General features: G+C 36.4%; 1 protein-coding gene across 4 annotated transcripts in view; it reads left to right on the top strand.

The window, feature by feature from the left end:
* Nucleotides 1-20,267, top strand: part of LYPD6B (LY6/PLAUR domain containing 6B) — a 219,601-nt gene that overhangs the window by 38,886 nt on the left and 160,448 nt on the right. For all 4 annotated transcript variants that reach the window (XM_074302176.1, XM_074302182.1, XM_074302177.1 and 1 more), the window contains exon 2: nt 6,573-6,672. The gene's annotated coding sequence lies outside the window, so the exon portion shown is untranslated. The remainder of the gene's footprint in view (nt 1-6,572; nt 6,673-20,267) is intronic.

A 20,267-nucleotide genomic window follows, 5' to 3' on the forward strand; every position in this document is an offset into this window, starting at 1 on the left:
GGTGGTGGAGGGACTGGAGACTGGGGTGAGATATAAGGAGAGTAGAAAGATAGGAGAATTTCAGTCTTGGATGATTGATGGTGATGCTTTTGTGCATGTTATTGAAGGGAGGGTGTAGGTCATAGCTATTGAGTAAGTTGATGAACTAGAAGAGCAGAATATTTGAGGAGCCATCAGCTTGTATATTGAAGTTCTCAAGGGGATGAGATGGAAAAGAATAGTTAGGCAGGTACTGAACTCCTTGAGAAAGGAAGGGGCATGACTTCGGGGCTGGTATGTAGTTCCAAGATCTGTATAGGGTAGTATAACTATAGGGAATAAAGAAACTGATGAGTCATGAGTACAGGGTCTGGGAGTGGCCATAAAGTGCAAGGAACACTCTGTTTTCTCCTCCTGAGCTTGGAGTTGTGTATGAGATTTTAGGTGGGAGGAGAAGAGAAATTCTTAGTACTGGAAAAGGTAAAGGATGTGGATTTTTATGAAGGAAAGCCAACATTTCTTTTCATAAAGGCCTGGGAGAGACTTACATGAACTGATGCTGACTGAAATGAGCAAGACCAGGATATCGTTGTATACTTCAACAACAATATTATATAATGATCAATTCTGATGGATGTGGCCATTTTCAACAATGAGATGAACCAAATCAGTTCCAATAGAGCAGTAATGAACTGAACCAGCTACACCCAGGGAAAGAACTCTGGGAGATGACTATGAACACTACATAGAATTCCCAATCCCTCTATTTTTCTCCGCCTGCATTTTGGATTTCCTTCACAGGCTAATTGTACACTGTTTCAAAGTCCGATTCTTTTTGTACAGCAAAACAACTGTTTGGATATGTATACATATGTTGTATTTGATTTATACTTTAACATATGTAACTTATATTGGTCAACCTGCCATCTGGGGCGGGGGGAGGAGGGGAAAAATTGGAACAAAAGGCTTGGCAATGGTCAATGTTGTAAAATTAACCGTTCATATGTCTGGTAAATAAAAAGCTATGATAAAGAATAAGAAATTTTTAAAAAAATTTAAGATCTTGGATCCAGTGATTTGATGGGAATTTTTGGTGGCATTATTATTTTTTTATTATATATATATATATATTTTATAATATTATCCCTTGTATTCATTTTTCCAAATTACCCCCCCTCCCTCTATTCCCTCCCCGCGACGACAGGCAATACCATACATTTTACATGTGTTACAATATAGTCTAGGTACAATACATGTGTGCGAATATCATTTTCTTGTTGCACAATAAACATTAGAATCCGAAGGTACATGTAACCTGGGCAGACAGATATTAGTGCTAACAATTTTCATTCCCCTCCCAGTGTTTCTTCTCTGGGTGTAGCTACCTCTGTCCATCATTGATCAACTGGAAGTGAGTTGGATCTTCTTTATGTTGAAGATTTCCACTTCCATCAGAATACATCCTCATACAGTATTGTTGTTGAAGTGTATAGTGATCTTCTGGTTCTGCTCATTTCACTCAGCATCAGTTGATTTAAGTCTCTCCAGGCCTCTCTATATTCCTCCTGCTGGTCATTTCTTACCGAGCAACAATATTCCATAACCTTCATATACCACAATTTACCTAACCATTCTCCAACTGATGGACATCCATTCATCTTCCAGTTTCTAGCTACAACAAAAAGAGCTGTTTGGTGGCATTATTAATGAAGCATTTTTTAAATGTTGTTTTAGAATCACAGAACTGGAATAGAATTAAAGAGGTAAATTAATCCATCCCTTAACCTTCAGGCAGAAACACTTCTAATCCATTTCAGAAAGGTTCACATCATCCAGAGAAAGAAAATCACAATCTCTACTTTACCATGATTAATCTTTCTAATAACTTTCTCAACATTTTTTTTCAGTTTGATGATTTTTTTTCTTTTTAGATCAGGAATCAGGACACCTGTATTCCAAGCCTAGTTCACTTGTTAACTATCTATGTAATTCTTAATTATTCAGCCTTTTCCTTATTAAATAATATATATTTAAGAGTAAGTAGAATAGTGAAAACAGTGAACAGTGAAGTGGAATTGGGTCAGATCACTTCTTTATGAATTTTCAGGTTTGATTTTTCCCTTTGGAAAAATTATAGTGAGAGAAAAGAAATCTGCAAGATTTTGTTTAAGGTTCAGGCTCATTTCAAGAGGTTTTGTTTTGTTTTGTTTTAAACAAGATTAGCTTGTAGACAACTTTGTTCAGGCACTGGGGCCATTTGTATCTTAGAACACAGTATAAAGATTTCTGTTTTTTCTTTTAATCATTGTGAGTAATCATGATTACCCCATCTAAGAGTATTCAGTCATGGATTCAGGATACTTCTTAAAGAAATGAGGAGAATTGTTTAAAAGATATTTCGAGAAAAAAGTAAAAGGGAAGTACCACAATAACATCAGATAATAAAATCAGTTATAATGTACTTTGCTTATATTAGCTCCTTTGATTATCCCAACAAACCTGTGAAGAAGGTAGACCAATTATAAGATGACAGTGATGATGATGATGATGGAGACAGGACTTGACCTGTGATTTCATTCTGTAGGAAATGCCCAATTGAGGAAATTCCATTTCCCAATGTAGATCAGGAACTTTTCTATAATTTATAGTCAGAGAATTTCCTCAAGCATGTTGACATTGGATGACTGGCTCCAGGTTACATAGGTATCAGTGATAATGGAAATATAATACAGATATACTAAATCACTTTATACACACACACACACACACACACACACATATATATATATATATATATATATATATATATATATATACATAGATACACATATATATATATACACACAAATATATATATATACACACAAATATATATATATATATATATATTTGCACATATAGAATCTTTTTTTTTTTAAACTTAGAATATGTGGGATTTTCTATTAGATGTCATTTGATTTTCATAATTGTCTTGTAAGGTAAAAAGAACAAATATTCTCATTTTATCATGGAGAAACTGAGGCTCAAAAAAATTGAGTGTTTTGCTCATTGTCACACAAAGATTCAGTAATTCCAGTTCTGTCTGCCTTTTTGTGATCCTATTGGTGGTTTTCTTAGCAAAGATACTGCAGTGGTTTGTTATTTACAGATAAAGAACCTAAGGCAAACAGGGTCACACAGCTACTAAGTATCTGAAGTCACATTTGAACTCAAATCTTCTTGACTTTAGGCTTACGTCCCTAACCTCTGTGCTACTAAATATATATGTTCAGAAGTTTTTTAAAAATGGCTTTATTTCAATGTACTCATATATTTATTTTTAAGGACTATTTTTATTTCAAAGGATTGCTCCTAACTTCATATTACATATAGTGCTTGCAACATTGTTGACATTCAAATAGTAGTTGCTAATTGCCTTGAGCTCTTCATATGCTCTCTAAATAGAATATTTAATATTTAACATCACCATTTCTGAGGTTGCATAAAAAAAGAAAAAGTTGTAGGCCTCTTGGTGCAGAATTAGTAAAATGCTTCATTAATAAAGAATAGCAGCTATCTATGTATAGCTATCTTAAATGCTGGGGTCACTTTCATAAATCTTTGCCATGCTTATAAATTAATGTATTCAAGTTGTAATTCAACTGGGATTTCTGAAAGCACTGAATGTCTGCCTAACTTGTTTAATTTATGAATGTCTTTTCTCCCTTTATGCCAGCCTCATGGGTTTTTGGGAGGTCTTGTTTTGTTTTGTTTTTTTCTTTCTTAATAATTCTTCATAATAACTTTGAAGAAGGGAAACATCTGGTTCTGTCTTTTGAATTTTCCAAAGTTTATATGTTAAAAGAGAAAATATGAGCAATAGAAAAATGGTATATTAAGAATGCCCTGGGAGTAAAAACTGGCCAACTATACACATAGATTTCTGTTTTTTTGATTACTGTTTTAGACAATCAGCATCAGGAAACAAGCTATCATCTTGATTATAAATATATTCCATTATAATATAATATAACACAACATAACATAACAAGATGATATGATATAACACAATGCAATATAACATAATATGATATGATAATAATATAATAGGAATGTCTGAGATAGATATGAGGGAAATTTAGAACTAATGACTTTTAGACTGGTATAGTTAACTTAAAACATGGGTGTTATCTCTGCTCAATTTTAAGTGTGAATTTTAGCATCTTCTACATGTAAATAAGATTACAGGAAATAATTAACTTTGGCCTTTGCCTATAATACACATATAGGCAACATACACATATATATATGCATATATGTAAACATGAGCACTTTATAAATATCATCTCATCTGATTCACACTACAGCTCTGTTAGGTAGATGCTATTATTATTTCTATTTTATAGATTAATGTTTAAAGTCAGGTGGGTATTGAATAAACATTTCAAAAAATAAAGATCAGGCATTTTTAGAAAATGAAATGGCTTCAAACTCAAGAGAACTGAGAACGCTTTCAGTGGAACCAAGGGAAAAGAATAGAATCTCCCTCCTCCCACTGGAGAGAGACAACATTGACAAGTTCTTCCCAAGGTAGTTAATAATCACCATGTGATCAGGTCACTGGAAGGCCCTTTCATATGGGTCAGGTTGGATGTGGCCATAATTCAGACCTAACTTTCTACCTCATTGCCCATAGGAAATAAAAGATTCAGTGTGTGGAACAGCTTTATACCCAACTGCTTGACTGCACTTAGAGATAACTCTGTGAAGGAAATGTTACATTAGTGTGCAGAACAGATGCTACTGGGTGTGAAGCAGCCTGCTCATTGTCCAGGAAGCTGCCCAAGTCTCACCTTAAAAAGACTCACCTTTTTAAGGAATGTGTAATCTACCTTCTATTTCTACAGAGCTTTACAATTATAAGGTGGTTTGGGATCCTAGATTTAAAGCAAGCAGAGATCTTAGAGGCTGTTAAGTGATATGTGACAAGTTAAGTTAACTTGCCCACAAACATGTAACTAGGAAGTGTCTGATGAAAGATTTCAATTTGACACCAAGTCCAGCACTCTTGACCCTCATAATGTCCCTATAAATTAGATCTGGTGGGTGGTAGTTTTCCTAATTAACTGGGGAAAGATAGAAACAAAGCGGAGTTAAAGACTTTTACCCCTTAAGTTTTCTTTTTTTTTTCTCCTCAATTACATATAAAAACAAATTTTTAACATTTGTTTTTAAACATTTTAAGTTCCAAATTCCTAATTTTTTCTTCTTTTCCTGCAATAGTAAACACTTTAATATAGGTTATATATGTGCAGTCATACAAAATGTATTTCCATGTTAGTCATATTTTGAAAAAAGTACAGACCAATAAAACCCTATAATAAGTAAAGTGATAAATAGTATGTTTCAATCTGTATTCAGTCTCCATTAATTCTTTCTCTGGAGGTAGATTGCATTTTTCATTATAAGTCCTTTGAAATTATCTTAGATCATTGTGGTGCTGAAAAGAGCTGAGTCATTCACAGTTGAATATCATACAATATTGCTGTGACTGTGCAAAATATTCTCCTGGTTCTGCTCATTTCACTTTGCATTAGTTCGTGTAAATCATCATTTCTTACAGCACAAAAGTATTGCATTATAATAGCCTACAACTTGTTCAGCCATTCCTAATTTGATGGGCATTCTCTCAATTTCCAATTCTTAGCCACCACAAAAAAAACTGCTATAAATATTTTTGTACAAATAGGTCCTTTTCCTTTTTTGGCCCTATTTGAGATATCGTCCTATTAATGGTATTGTCGGATTAAAGGATATAGACAGTTTTATAGCCCTTTGGACACTGTTTCAAATTGCTCTCTAGAATGCTTGGATCAGTTCACAATTTTATCAAGAGAGCTTTAGTTTTCCAATTTCTCCCTCTAAAATTTATCATTTTCCTTTTCTGTCATATCCAATTTGATAAGTGTGAGTTAATTTCTCAGAGTTGTTTTAATTTGCATTTCTCTAATCAACAGTGAATTAGAGCATTTTTTCATGACGCTATATAGTTTTGATTAGGCAGTGACTTGGATTCTTATAAATTTGATTCAACTTTCTATATATTTGAAAAATAAGGCCTTTGTCAGTGGCCTATAAAATTTCCCCCCAGCTTTCTGCTTTTCTTTTAATTTTGGTTGCTTTTTAAAATTTAATATATTCAAAATTATCCATTTTATGTCTCTTAATGTTATCTATGTCTTGTTTGGTCATACTATCTTCCCTTATCCATGAATGTGATGGGTAAACAAACAATGCCATGCTCCCTAATTTGCTTGTGATATCACTTTTATGTCAAAAATCATGTATCCATTTTGACTTTATCTTGGTATATGGTCTAAGATGCTGGTCACTTTACTATGTTTTCAAAAATAAAGTAAAGTAAGAAAGTTTTGGTCACCAGAGTAGCCTTCAGTTTGGATGGTGTTTTTTCAAGTTTGAACTTAAGTGAAATGTTCAGATTCACTAAACTTCCCAGTTTCATTCCTGCCTCCTTTATTTTATTCTTACCCTGTTCCCTCACAATCTTCTCTACTATCTATTAATGCTTGTTTTTGTTTTGTTTGGTTTTCCAGTGATCCTCTTGGAATTACCGAATTTACTTCTCTGATGCTTAAAGAGTGACAATAATCCCTGGAGAATAACATTTACTGAGAGTTGAGATGCAAACTTAAGGTAAGAAGGAGAACAATACACTAAGCTTTTCCTTTGTGTTTCCCTAAATATTTTGGGATCCTGACATATAAATTTGCCATATCTGTATTGTAATTGACTCTTAGCAATTGGTGATTTTTTTTTTCACTGAATGAATTGTTTACAGCAATGAAATTAAAATTCAGTTGTTTTGTTTCCCTAAGAAATAAGGAGTGTAGGTGTGTATGTATATTTGTGTGTGTAGAGAAAGACATCAGGAATGATAATGGAAGGAATTTAGGTCAGCCAACTGTTTACTTTACCTTAATCTGATTATCAGCAAGCTGGAGTAGGTTAATCATCAAAATATTGACAAAAATCTATTGGGTAATAGTGTTGTTGCTTCTAATGATGAAACCATGACAACTTGTTTTTACAAATTATGCTGCATGTTATGTATGTGTGTGTGTGTGTGTGTGTGTGTGTGTGTGTGTGTATATATATATATATATATATATATATATATATATATATATATATATATATATATATATATATATATATATATATATATATATATATATATATGTAATTTTCTGTTGTCTCCAGAAACTGCCGATGGCTCTCTGGGAGGAGATCTGCTGTGTCTACTCAAATCCTTAAGACAGATTCTTCTTCCTGTAGTGAACCGTTGTCTCCAGGCAGTTGCTGTTAACTCTTGTCCTTAGAAGTGACTTCCCTTCCTGCAGAGAGCCCCGTCAGGCCTGATGTAATGCAGAGAGTCTTCTTCTTTCTCTGAGAGCTCTCTTTTATTCTCCCAGAGAATGGGCGTGGGATAATGCAAGGGCTTCTGGGAAGAACCACCCCAGCCAATGAGCTTGCCCCCTCTATCAAGTCAACCTGAGTTCTCACCTTGTCACTGTCCAGACAACCTCAGTTCTCACTTAGTAATCCTAACATCTCCCCCTTTCTTTTGATTTAGAACATAGGACAGTCATGACCTTGAAACATAAATCCATCAATATGGGAAGTATTACAGATAATTACATAAATTACATAAGCATATAGTAACATAGTAACATAACACATGCTAGAAGCATATAACATAATCATAAATTGAAAATTTATAAATGTCCATAAGTCCATTGTCCATTAGTCTCATCTTGTGTGAGGAAGTCCAATGATTCCTGCTGGTTTTTAAAGTTCTTTAACAGTCTTCTTATTATCCATGATCTTTCAGTGTCAGATGTTTCTTAGATCTTCTCCTTTATTTTGAGGTCTTTCTCTTTTTCTGTCTCTCTCTGGTGGACAAGGCGAATATGACTCGTTGGCACCCATCTGATTCCTTCTCCTGCTGAAGAAATACAAGCAAACCCTCTCCCCCAGGCAGTTAACCTATCTGGTCCCTTCCATTCACCACTTTCTGGATCTCTCCACATCACCTGGCGATTATCTAAGGACAGTGGAGCTGCTCGCACTGGACACTGCCCTTCTGGTGGGTTATAAAACCTGTCTGCTGGAGCCAGTGCATCTTTGTCAAAAATTAGAAAATTAATGGTATAGAGAACTAAATTTAGAAGTTCTCTAGGGTTACCTGTGGCTCCCCCTTTCTTTTGTTTTTGGAGGAGTGTCTTAATATCTCTGTTTCTTCTCTCTACTATTGCCTGCCCTTGAGGATTAAAGGGTATGCCCGTGGTATGTAAAATCTTATACTGTGCACAAAAGTGTGTAAAATGTTTGGACGTATATGCAGGTCCATTGTCTGTTTTTATTGCTTGTGGCACACCCATAATTGCAAAAGCTTGTATAAGGAATTCAGTGACCACTCGGGCTGTCTCTTTTGCTGCTGGCATTGCAAATGTGAATCCTGAAAAGGTGTCTACCACGACATGAATAAAAGATAGACGACCAAAAGATTTATAATGGGTCACATCCATTTGCCAGATTTCATTGGGTCTCAAACCACGAGGATTCTTCCCTGGAGGGAGTGTAGGAGCATGGAAAGGAAGACAAGCTGTACAGCTTTTTACTATGCTCCTAGCTTCCTCTCTTGTGATTCCAAATTGTAAACGTAAAGCTCGAGCAGCCTGATGATATTTAGAATGAGATTCTTGTGCTTCCTGAAATAAAGGACTACTGGCTAACATGGTTAGAAGGCTATCTGCCTTTGAATTTCCATCAAAAATGGGACCTGGAAGTCCACTATGTGAGTGGACATGCAAGATATAAATCTTGCCTGGATGTTTTCTCACTTGCTCTTGAAGTTCCTTAAAGAGCTGATAAATATTAGAGGCTGCAAATTTTATTTGGGCTGTGGCAATTCTTTGTACTACACCTACTGAATAGGCTGAATCAGTAATTATATTTACGTCTCCTGGGTAATAAGTAAGAGCTAGCATGATAGCAAATAATTCATTCTGTTGAGTGGATTGAAAAGGAGTCCTGATAACTCTCTTTATGGTTAAATCATGAGAGTATATGGCACAAATATTTTCTTTGGAGGCATCTGTAAAGATTGTTGGTCCTTTAAGAGGAACCTTAGAAACCTTTTCTTCAAAAATCCATCGCCAATTATGTAGTAGCCGGGTAATCTTTAATGGAGATCCATGTGCAAAATTTGGAGCGGTGGCCAATAAAATTTGCCATTCTGGGATGGTCTCACAGCATACATTAATTTGTGCGTTAGTATAGAATGTGTATATTTTTTCAGGACTTATTCCAGATAATTGTGTTACTCTCTTAATAGCCTTTAATAAAATCCTAGCCACAAGCACTGGGTAAGGTGTAAGGCTTTGTTCTGGTTGTGCTGGGAGGTTCACCCACTCAATCACTCTGTCTCCTTGATGAAGGACTGCTGTGGGTGCCTCTTTTGTAGCAAAAACTGATATTTCCAAGGGTTTTTGAGTGACTCTTTCAACCACATTGGATAAAGCCAGTTCAACTTCTCTCAAAGCCTTTTGTGCTTCTTTTGTAAGCTGGCGTGGTGAATTTAAAGCACTGTCTCCCCTTAAAATGTCATAGAGAGGTTGTAGTTGATTGGTAGTTAAGCCTAACACTGGACGCATCCATTGGATATCTCCTATTAATTTTTGAAAGTCATTTAAGGTGTTCAACTTCTCTGTTCTTAAAGAAAGCTTTTGTACTGTGAGTGTCTTAGGATATACTTCATATCCTAAATATTGAAAAGGAGCATGTCTTTGAATTTTTTCTGTAGCTATATGCAGTTTGTAGTACTTTAATGTTTCCATGGTCCTTTGTAGACATGCCTCTAACATTTGTTCCTCAGGTGCACATCCCAAAATATCATCCATATAATGTAACAATATTACTTTTGGAAAGGCTTTTCTTACTGGAGCAAGAGCAGCTGCAACATACATTTGGCACATAGTAGGGCTGTTTTTCATTCCCTGTGGCAAAACTGTCCATTCATATCTTTTATAAGGCTCAGCCAAATTAACACTAGGCACTGAAAAAGCAAATCTTTTCATATCCTCCTTATCTAGAGGAATAGAATAGAAACAATCCTTAATGTCTATAACCCATAGAGGCCATTCTCTTGGCAACTGAGTAGGAGATGGAAGTCCAGGCTGAAGAGTTCCCATAGTTTCCATCTGTTCATTTACTCTTCTTAGATCAGTTATCATCCTCCATTTTCCAGATTTCTTTTTCACCACAAATACTGGGGAATTCCAAGGACTTAGAGAAGGCCGCAAGTGTCCTTGGTCAAGTTGTTCTTGCACTATGTCTAATAAGGCCTGAATTTTATCACTTCTTAAGGGCCACTGTTCTACCCACACTGGTGAATCAGTCTTCCACTGAATAGGAACTGGTGAAAGTGCAGGTAGGCCTTCAACAGCAGCCCTGCCTAAAAAGCCGAAGTGCTTATTTGTAATCCTATCTGCTGTAAAATGTCTCTTCCCCACAGATTGATGGGGATTTTTTCAACCACAAAAGGAGTAAAAGCTCCTGTTTCTCCTTCAAATACCCATCTCAAAGGCCTAGCACTAACTTCTGCTGCTATTGATCCTCCCACCCCAGACATATAGGTGTCTGCTTTAATCTTTGGCCAGTGACTGGGCCAATTGGCACCTCTAATAACTGTACGATCTGCACCCGTGTCTACCAATCCTTCAAATGGTATTCCATTTATATAAATAGTAAGCATAGGTCGGTCAGCTGTCACAGCTGCTGTCCAATATATTCCTGGATTTTGTTCATTGGAGTCAAAATCTAGGCGACTATCACTAGGTTGCTTATTAGGGGTCCGTAACAATAAGCCTGATGCTACTACTTCTCCTGGTTGATAAATCACACGTTGTCTGCCTGTGTTAGTGACTGGGATATTAGATACACGTTCTCCAGTCTCCCACATCAGTGTATGGATGGACACTGTTTTGTAGGCACTCTCAGAAGGTGAAATGGTCAAGCCTACTGTGCCTGGAGGCAAAGGATCCATAGGCTCAACAGGAACAGATTTCACTTCTCCAGGGAGTATCTCGGTAGTCTCTACTGCACACAACTCTATTTTTCCTAATTTCAATCCCTTTCTTCCATCTGATTGCCTTTTGGCTGATTGATCATGTCTTAAAATTCTCTGGATGTAACCTCGGCTGCCATCATGCCCCACTTGGGGGGCTGAAGCTGGGCCCCATCTGTCATTTCCCTGGGTCAATCTACATTCGGAGGCCCAGTGGAGGCCCTTGTGACATTTTGGACATGGAGTTTTAGGTCTTCTCTCACCCTGTCTTCTCACTGTATCTCCATATCTACACTGAGCTCTTAGATGCCCAATTTTTCCACATTGAAAACATCGCCGAGTTTCTCTAGAAGGCCCTTGCCAGGAGGGACCCTGTCTTTCCACATTCATCATTGTCCGGGTGTAAAAAGCATTTGTTCCCACTGTAGCACAGCGTCTTATGATCTCCTCTAAAGGAGCATCTTTGTCTAATCCCCATATAATTCTTTTGCAAATTTCATTGGCATTTTCCTTAGCCAGATGTCTGGTCATTATTTCTGTAGCTGAATTTTCTCCAATAGTTCTTTTGACAGCAGTTTGCAAACGTCCCACAAAATCTGCAAAAGGTTCATTGGGACCTTGCTGTATTTTAGTGAAAGCCTCTCCACGATCTTTCTGTCCAGGAAGGACACCCCAAGCTTTTATTGCAGCCTTTGCAATTTGTTCATATATTGTCATGGTATAATCAGTCTGTTCTGAATTCTCTCCATACCGACCTTCACCAGCCAAGTGCTCAAAAGTGAATTGTGTGTTAACTCCTATTTCCAAATTGCATCTGACTTGAATTTTACATAATTCATGAAATTCCGCAAGCCATAATAAATTTTCTCCAGGTTCCAGACATGTCCTTGCTATGGATTTCCAATCATTCGGGGTTAGGACTTCATAAGACAAACCATCTAGTAACATTTTGATATAAGCTGATGTAGCCCCATAAAGGGTACAACCTTTTTTCAAATCCTTAATTGTATTCAAATCTAAAGGTGCATATCTTCTCCTTTTTTTACCTACAGAGTCAGTATTTTCAATCACAGGATATGCATGTATAAAATCACTTATATCCTGTCCTTCTCTCTTAGCTTTAACCAATGCTTTTTCTAATCTTGTCATAGGCTTAGGCTTCTTCACAGGCAATTCTGTTTGTGTTTCTGCCTCTTCCCCTCTTTCTTCCTCCATCTCTGAAGGTGGGGTTGATGCGGGCCTGTCAATAATCTGTTCTCTAGGCAGGGTTGAAGCTTCTTCAAGAGAATCATACCACAATTCCTCATTTAAATCCTCTTGGTCTAGGGAAAGATCTTGATCTTTCCTTTTTTCCTCACACTTCCTCCTCTGTCCATTTTTAGAACTTTTCCTTCTCCTACAACTTGCTTGATAGTTTAAGGCTAATTGAACTATGTTGTAGATATAAAATACTTCTGCAGAAATTGAACGAGGCCCATTTTTTGCTTGAAATTCTTTCATTTCATATCCCACTAGCTTCCATTTATCTACATCTATCTTTTCTTCCTCTAAGAACCAAGGGGATGTACGTCTTAATGCAGCCAAGAGTTTAGCAATCTGTACCCAGGTTACAAGTAAACTCTGCTCCTCAATTATGTTGATTATACTCTCTATAGTACCACTCCTGAATGGAGCTGAGGTTGCGTCTGGGGCTGAGGTTGAGTCGGCTGAGGTCCAGGGATTGAATATAGCTAACATCTGCCCCATTTCAGCTATAAGAGATTCCTGGTTTAGCCCTTAACAAGTTAAGTTCCTTATTTATCTATTAGCACGCTCACTTAATCTTTAACAAAGTTTCCTCGTTACTCACGGTTCTGGGTCAGAGAGACTGAGATCTAGATTGGAAGCTTTTCCACTGGAATCAGGACTGTGTCTGTCCCTGTTCAGGCGCCAAATTGCGAAGGTCTGGTCTAGCTCCTCTTGTCAGGATAAGCAAAAGTCCTTGCCCCACGTTGGGCGCCAATTGTAACGAGCTGTCGTCTCCAGAAGCTGCTGGATCGCTCTCTGGGAGGAGATCTGCTGTGTCTACTCAAATCCTTAAGACAGATTCTTCTTCCTGTAGTGAACCGTTGTCTCCAGGCAGTTGCTGTTAACTCTTGTCCTTAGAAGTGACTTCCCTTCCTGCAGAGAGCCCCGTCAGGCCTGATGTAATGCAGAGAGTCTTCTTCTTTCTCTGAGAGCTCTCTTTTATTCTCCCAGAGAATGGGCGTGGGATAATGCAAGGGCTTCTGGGAAGAACCACCCCAGCCAATGAGCTTGCCCCCTCTATCAAGTCAACCTGAGTTCTCACCTTGTCACTGTCCAGACAACCTCAGTTCTCACTTAGTAATCCTAACATATATATATATATATATATATATATATATATATATATATATATATATATATATATATATATATATATATATATATATACACTCATATTTAAAGTGAATTAAGGTAGAGGAAAAATTTAAGAAAGAGATTGAAATCTGAGCATGTTTTATTTTCAATTAATATTTATTTTCTCTTTTATCCCCTACCAATTTAAAAGGAAAGAAAAAAAAAATCCTTATAACAAATTGCATAGTCAAGTAAAGCAAATTCCTATATCAACTTTGTCCAAAAATGTATGTCTCAGTCTATGTATTTTAGGTCATTACCTATCAAGAGGTAAATAGCATATGCCTCATACATACCTTATCTCATCATTATTCATGAAATGTTATTGGTTATTGTATTGATCAGAATTCTTTAGTTTTTCAGAGTTATTAGTTTTCTAGTTTTATTCAGTTCATTTTGATTCATTTCATATAAAGTCTTCTATATTTCTTTAAATCCATCCCTTTTATAATTTCTTACAATACAAAAGTATTCCATTACATTTATATACAATATCTGTTCATCTTTTCCACAATTCATCAGTATCCTCTTATTTTCCAGTTTTTTGCTAGTATAAACTAGAGATATTTTTGAAAATATAGGTCTTTCTCTTTTTACTTTGATCATTTCAGGGTTTATCCTAGTAGAGGTGTTGAAGGATCAAAGGATATGTACAGTTTAGTGACATTTTGGGCATAGTTCCAAATTGCTTTCCAGAATGGTTGTACCAATTCACAGTTCCACCAATGGTACATTTAATGTGCTTGTTTCCTTGAAGTCCCTCCAGCCATTTTCATTTTGCCATTTTGTCATCTTTCCCAGTTGATAAGTATGAGATGAAATCTCAGAGTTGCTTTAACTTTCATTTCTTTATTTATGAATGATTTGGAGCAATTTTTTTTGATATGGCTACTGATAGCCTGGATTCCTTCTTTTGATAACTAATTGCCCGTTTGTATCTTTTGATGATTTAACAATGGAAAATGATTCTTACATATAAATATAAATCACTCCTTTGTTTATCATGGAAATGAGACCTTTCTCAGAGAAATTTGCCGTAAAGACTTCTTTTCCCTTCTAACTTTAGTTGTATGTTTGTATATAATTCTCATGCAAAAATATCAAGTTCCATTCCCTTCTTCCTTTTTATAATAGCTTAATTCTTTCAGTCTCTTATCTGTTTTCCCTCACCAAACTTCCAGAATGGAACCGATCTACTCTGAAATCCTCAGATTTTCTTATTTAACTTCCTCAATACTCTGATGACTCGGAGATTGTGAAGAAACATTTGTTTCTTCTCTCCCATTTTACATTTCAAAATTTCTACTCAGTTCTGGTCTTTTCATCAGAAATGTTTGGAAGTCCTCTATTCTAGGACTTCTTCCACTCATGACCTCTTTTTGCTCAAGAAATTATTATGCAACCCCATCCTGAATCTGAGTCAAGATGTTTCTGGCAGTATTTGTGCATGCACAATGCAACGTACGCTTATTTTGTGTTTAGAATCAAGGTTGCAGTGAAGTTGTATGATACAAAACAGGCAAGTGTTCCCAGAAACGCTTGGATTCATTGCATGCTTGATTTTGAATGGATGGGAATTAAGTGGTAGAATGCTTGGCAACCATTTTGCTTGGAAATCCCCAAGATCCACTCTTTATAGGGACTGGGCCAAGGGGATGAGGTTATAGAATCATCCATGAAAGCAGTGTGGCTATTTATTCTCAACACAGTTCTTTTGGGAGAATTAGGATAAACACTCCCATCGAAAATGTTCCTAACTACACATAGTCTGTGCTTAATACATAGTGTTTAAACCCAGTTAGTATGGAATTGTGATAGTGGGTGGGGCAGCATAGGAGAATATTGATTAATACAATCAAATTTCCCTAGTCCAGCTTAGAATTTCTGACATTTTAAATATCTCCACTTAGTTAACCTCTTAGTGTTTTATCTTTTTGGCTTGACTAATGCTACCCAGAATAGATAATTACCTGGAGCAGCAGAAGAGCCAAGTATAAAATCTCAGGGATGCAAACAACACCCTTGCTACTCCTTGTTATAGCTATTGCTCTCATCTAAGCAATGTGGGAAAACTAACACTGACCTATAACTGACTGTACACAAATGACATCCCTTCTAAATATTTGTCTTCTTGTGTGAGTCTAAGTGATTTCCCTAAGCAAACTGACAATTTCGAATATTATATATAATAGCATGTTATACCACTTAATTTGAACATTGGAGGTTTAGTAATGATCTCTTGAATAATGAAGGGATTAAGCAACAACAAACCAAAATGTTATAGGATGGTTAACTGAAGGAATTCCCAGACTTGGGTTTTCTTGCAGATTAACACAAGAAGTCATAAGCTATCAATTTTCATCTCAAGGACCTTATACATTCTTATTGTTAAGTTATTTCAATTGTGTCCTACTGTCAGTGACCCCATTTAGGGTTTTCTTGACAGAGATACTGGTTTACCATTTCCATCTCTAGCTACTTTTACATGTGAGAAAACTGAGGCAGACAGTATTAAATGATTTGTCCAGCGTCACACAGTTGGTTAGTCTGAGATCAGATTTGAATTCAGGAAAATGAGTCTTCAGACCCAGCACTCTCTCCACTGTAACACCTAATTGCCCCTTTTTTCATTTTAGATATTGAATAAATTGAATTGGAGATGAAAATAATTAGACAAAAGGAATTCCCCCCAATAAAGCAATTAAAATGTTGGATTTGTGGGAATAAAATGACTAGTATGAGGTGACGATTTTTGTTCTCATTTTATAGTATTGTGTTTCTTTGAGTGGGATTTCTAGACTTAGACTTTTCAGTTGTTGTAGATTTCAATAAAGAGATATTGTAATATTGTAAGGGTTGAGGCAATCAGCAAAATGCCATCCGCCACACATACATATAGGGAGTCTCTCTTCCATTTGGATCTTGCCACAGGACAGCCTTTATGACAGTGCACACAACTCTGGAAAGTATATATCAGTTTTATACCTCATCTCATATTGTTACCAGAGAATAATTAGTTGACGTTATCTCTATGTTATAAGAGTTGTATAAGATCTTAATGTATGCACGGTCAGGCAACTTCTGAGAGAAAAGTTTTAAGATAAGTTTTCATCTACAAAGTAAACAAACACAATAGAATCTTACGTGCTCAGCACCTTTTAGTCATAACTTAAATCTATTATTAGTTCTAGCTCTGTTTGCAGTTATTATGCATCTTTGTCGTGTGTAAGTTTCATTTCTTTTCTGTGAAATGGTTTCATTCTCAATGGTAATGAGACTGAGGGTCACTTAGCTGGAGACCTTAGTCATTTTCATCTTCAGTGACTTGAATGGTGGTAGAACTTTTGGTTTCTATTAGTAGGTTTCTAAGTATTGCACTCAAATGGCCTGGATTTTTAGTTATCTATTAGTAAAAACGTAGTTCTTTTAGTTAGTTACTTTGGTTTTTGAGCCTGGTCTCCCTATCTAACATGGACTGGGAATGTTGCAGGCACTCATGGGACTCATCCCACTGCTGTTTGGTGCAGAATCTTTGACTCATTCTTTCCAGTCTGAGTCGGTTCATCCCTTCTTAGGCAGCCTGGTGATCCCCTTGCCTCTGGAGCTCACCAAATCGGTACTATGATTTGTACAGACACACAAAAAGAATTAGGCCTTTTGCAGCTCACAGCCCTGGAGCCTAAATGAGCCAATAGTATCAACCTCCCCAGTAGCAGGGATTATAGGTGTGGGCAACACCACACCTGGCTACCTTGTTATTATAGTGCAATAGTAAATCATTAAAGTTTTCAATTTTAAAGAACTGTGAAGGAACACACTGCGGAAAGGAGTGCATTTTGAATAGGTTACTGAGCACAGGTGTTAGCGTTGAAATTTTGTCAAAAGAACAGTATTTGTTAGAACATGTTAGTTTTCAAATGATCAGCAGCTATAGTGAAACGCACATGACTGAATGAAGTCTATGTATATTCAACTCTGATTTACCTTACTTTCTCTACCATGGGCCATGTTCTTGAGTTTGGAAATAATGGAGCAAAAATGGTTGACAGACTTCAGTGTTAGCATCCCACCTTGGCCTCACTCACCACAGCCATTTCACTCTAAAAGGTTGGATGACCTGGAAGATAACTGACTACCACTAGTTCTCAGTACTCTGAGTCCACAGTCTTAAAAACCCAATTAGGAAACTTCTGATGACAGATACTGCCCTCTTCATATCAAGATAACTGAGGACATGGTAGTACATGACTGAGAAGCCCTCAGTAAATTTAAGTCATCACCAAATCCCCAAGGTTCTCAATGCCATCCAGCTAATGGATTTGATTTGGATTCCTCAAAACTTCTAGAATGAATTTTAAAGGAATGAATTTAAATAGTGAGTATTTAAAAAGATCAGTGGTGATTGTCATAAGTCAGTGTGTTCATCAAGAATTGCTTTATGTTAAAAAATAAAATAAAGGGCAAATCAAAAAGATAGAAAGAAAAAGAATTGCTTCATGTTATAGCGAGAAAACGCCCCAAAACCTTTTTTATATTCTAACAGTTTGAATGATTTAAAGCTCTTCTAAAGTGAAATGGGCTGCCTCAGGGTGATGGGCTTCCTCTCTGGAAGTTTACAAGCAGAGACCGAATGGCTACTTTGGGGCAGTTTGAAAGAATGATTCCTATTTAGGTATACAGGTATAGTATGTAGATCCTCTAAGTTCCCTTCAAGTCTGTGAAATTATAATCATTAAACCAAATTGACTAGAATAATCTTTTTCAAGTCTTCTAAAAGAAGATCATGCAAGCCACTTGTTGATTGTGAAACAATATCCTATTCCTTAATAATCCACCTCTTAAAGAGGCCAGAGTATGTTTGTGGTAAAATGTTTGGGTTTCTTTCCCCCTCTACTTAATAGTATTTTATTTTTAAAAATAATATATAAAGATATTTTTCAACATTTACCTATATAAGATTTTGATTTCCATTTTTTCTCCTCTGTCCCTCCCTCTTTTCCCTCATCCCCAAACTTGCAAGCCATCTGAAATAGGCTATATATGTACAAACATATTAGCTATTTTGTAGTAAAAATATTCATATAATATAAAATATTTTTAAAAAGTGTGATGGAAATAAATAGAGTAACCTTTAAAATGAAATTCTGTATAGTGCCAGGGAATCAGAAAATCCAGATTCCTATTCCAGATCTAACACAAGTTACTTGTGTGCTATTGGGAAAGTGACTTTACCTCTATATATTACAGCTTCATCATCTCTAAACTGAGAGGGTTAGGGCAGCTAGGAGGCTTCTTAGGGCACAGAGTGTCACACTTGGAGTCAGGAAGACTCATCTTCATAAGTTCAAATCCAGCATCAGATACTTCCTAGCTATGTGACCCTGGGCAAGTGACACTGTATCAGTTTCTTCCTCTGTAAAATAAGCTGGAGGAAATGGCAAACTACTTTAATATCTCTGCCAAGAAAACCCAAACATAACTGAAAAATAATTGAACAACAACAAAGTGGGGGGTGAGACTAGATGATTTTGGGGGTCTGCCCCCATCCTATGATTCATCCCTAGGTGAGGTAGAAGTAGGGAAGCTTCAGTTTTACCAATTATGGTTAGTGACGATCAGGAAGTAGCTCTCTTAATAGATTTTGAAAAAAAAGTTAGAAATGAAGAATAATAAAAAATAGAAAGGGTGACAACTGTACAATAAGTTGGAGTTAGGAAATGGAATTTAGTAGTGGAGGGGATAATAATGACAGCAAAGCCCATGATGAGATAATATACAGGATACTTCACTAAAGAGTATGTGTGCTAGATCAAAGGAAACTCCACACAACTTTATAGAATTCAAGAGTTAAAAGGAACAGTCCATTCTTGATTCGATGCATCACATTTTGCCAAATTGGTTATCCAAACTCTGCTTAAAGACCTCTAGTGAATGGTAATCATCACCTCTGGAGGAAGCCCTTTCTACTTTTATTTGGCTTTAATGAGCTGCATCATGCTGGAGTGCTCTATAAGACTAGTTCTCATTATTAAATGGCAGGCAGACAATTGTCTGCACAGTGCTTTAGGGAGGGTGGCTCTAGATCTGTGGGGGAAAAAAAGTGCATGGTATGTGAAAATGTTTTGGGTGCATACATTACCATGCTACTACCTCATTCTTACAAGAATGCAATATAAGCATAGAGAAAACATTCTCTCTCTCTCTCTCTCTCTCTCTCTCTCTCTCTCTCTCTCCTTTTAAAAAGGAAAATTGAGGTCACACTAACCCCAAAACATTACTGTTGTGTTCAATAAGATTTTTAGGAATTTTTTTCCCCAAATGGAGAAATGGAAATAATAAAGAAATTACTTTATGATAAGGGAATCTCATTTCTTCAGGAATCAGAATAGAGATGAAAAGATAGCAAAAGCCTGAGACTGGAAGGTAAAAATAGAATTAGCTATCCAGAAAGAGAGAGCTAGAGATCAGGTCTGGTGCAGACTGTTGGTAAGGTTCATTTGGTGTTTAAAAATCTATAGAATTGGATGCTTTTAGGTCTGAGTTAAACTAATTCAGTGTTGTGGAACTATGCACCATATTATACTTCGAAAGTCCCTAACACTAAAGTAGTTAGCTATGTCACCTGTTTGTGTGGTTCTATCACAAAGCAGGGGGAAGACTCAGACAACAGGGGACAACCTTCAGTGGGAGAAAATTATGGTAGCATAAAGAAGGAGGGTGCATTAGAGAAAGAGACAGG

This window comes from Sminthopsis crassicaudata, chromosome 3 (assembly GCF_048593235.1).
Source record: "Sminthopsis crassicaudata isolate SCR6 chromosome 3, ASM4859323v1, whole genome shotgun sequence".
NCBI lineage: Eukaryota > Metazoa > Chordata > Mammalia > Dasyuromorphia > Dasyuridae > Sminthopsis > Sminthopsis crassicaudata.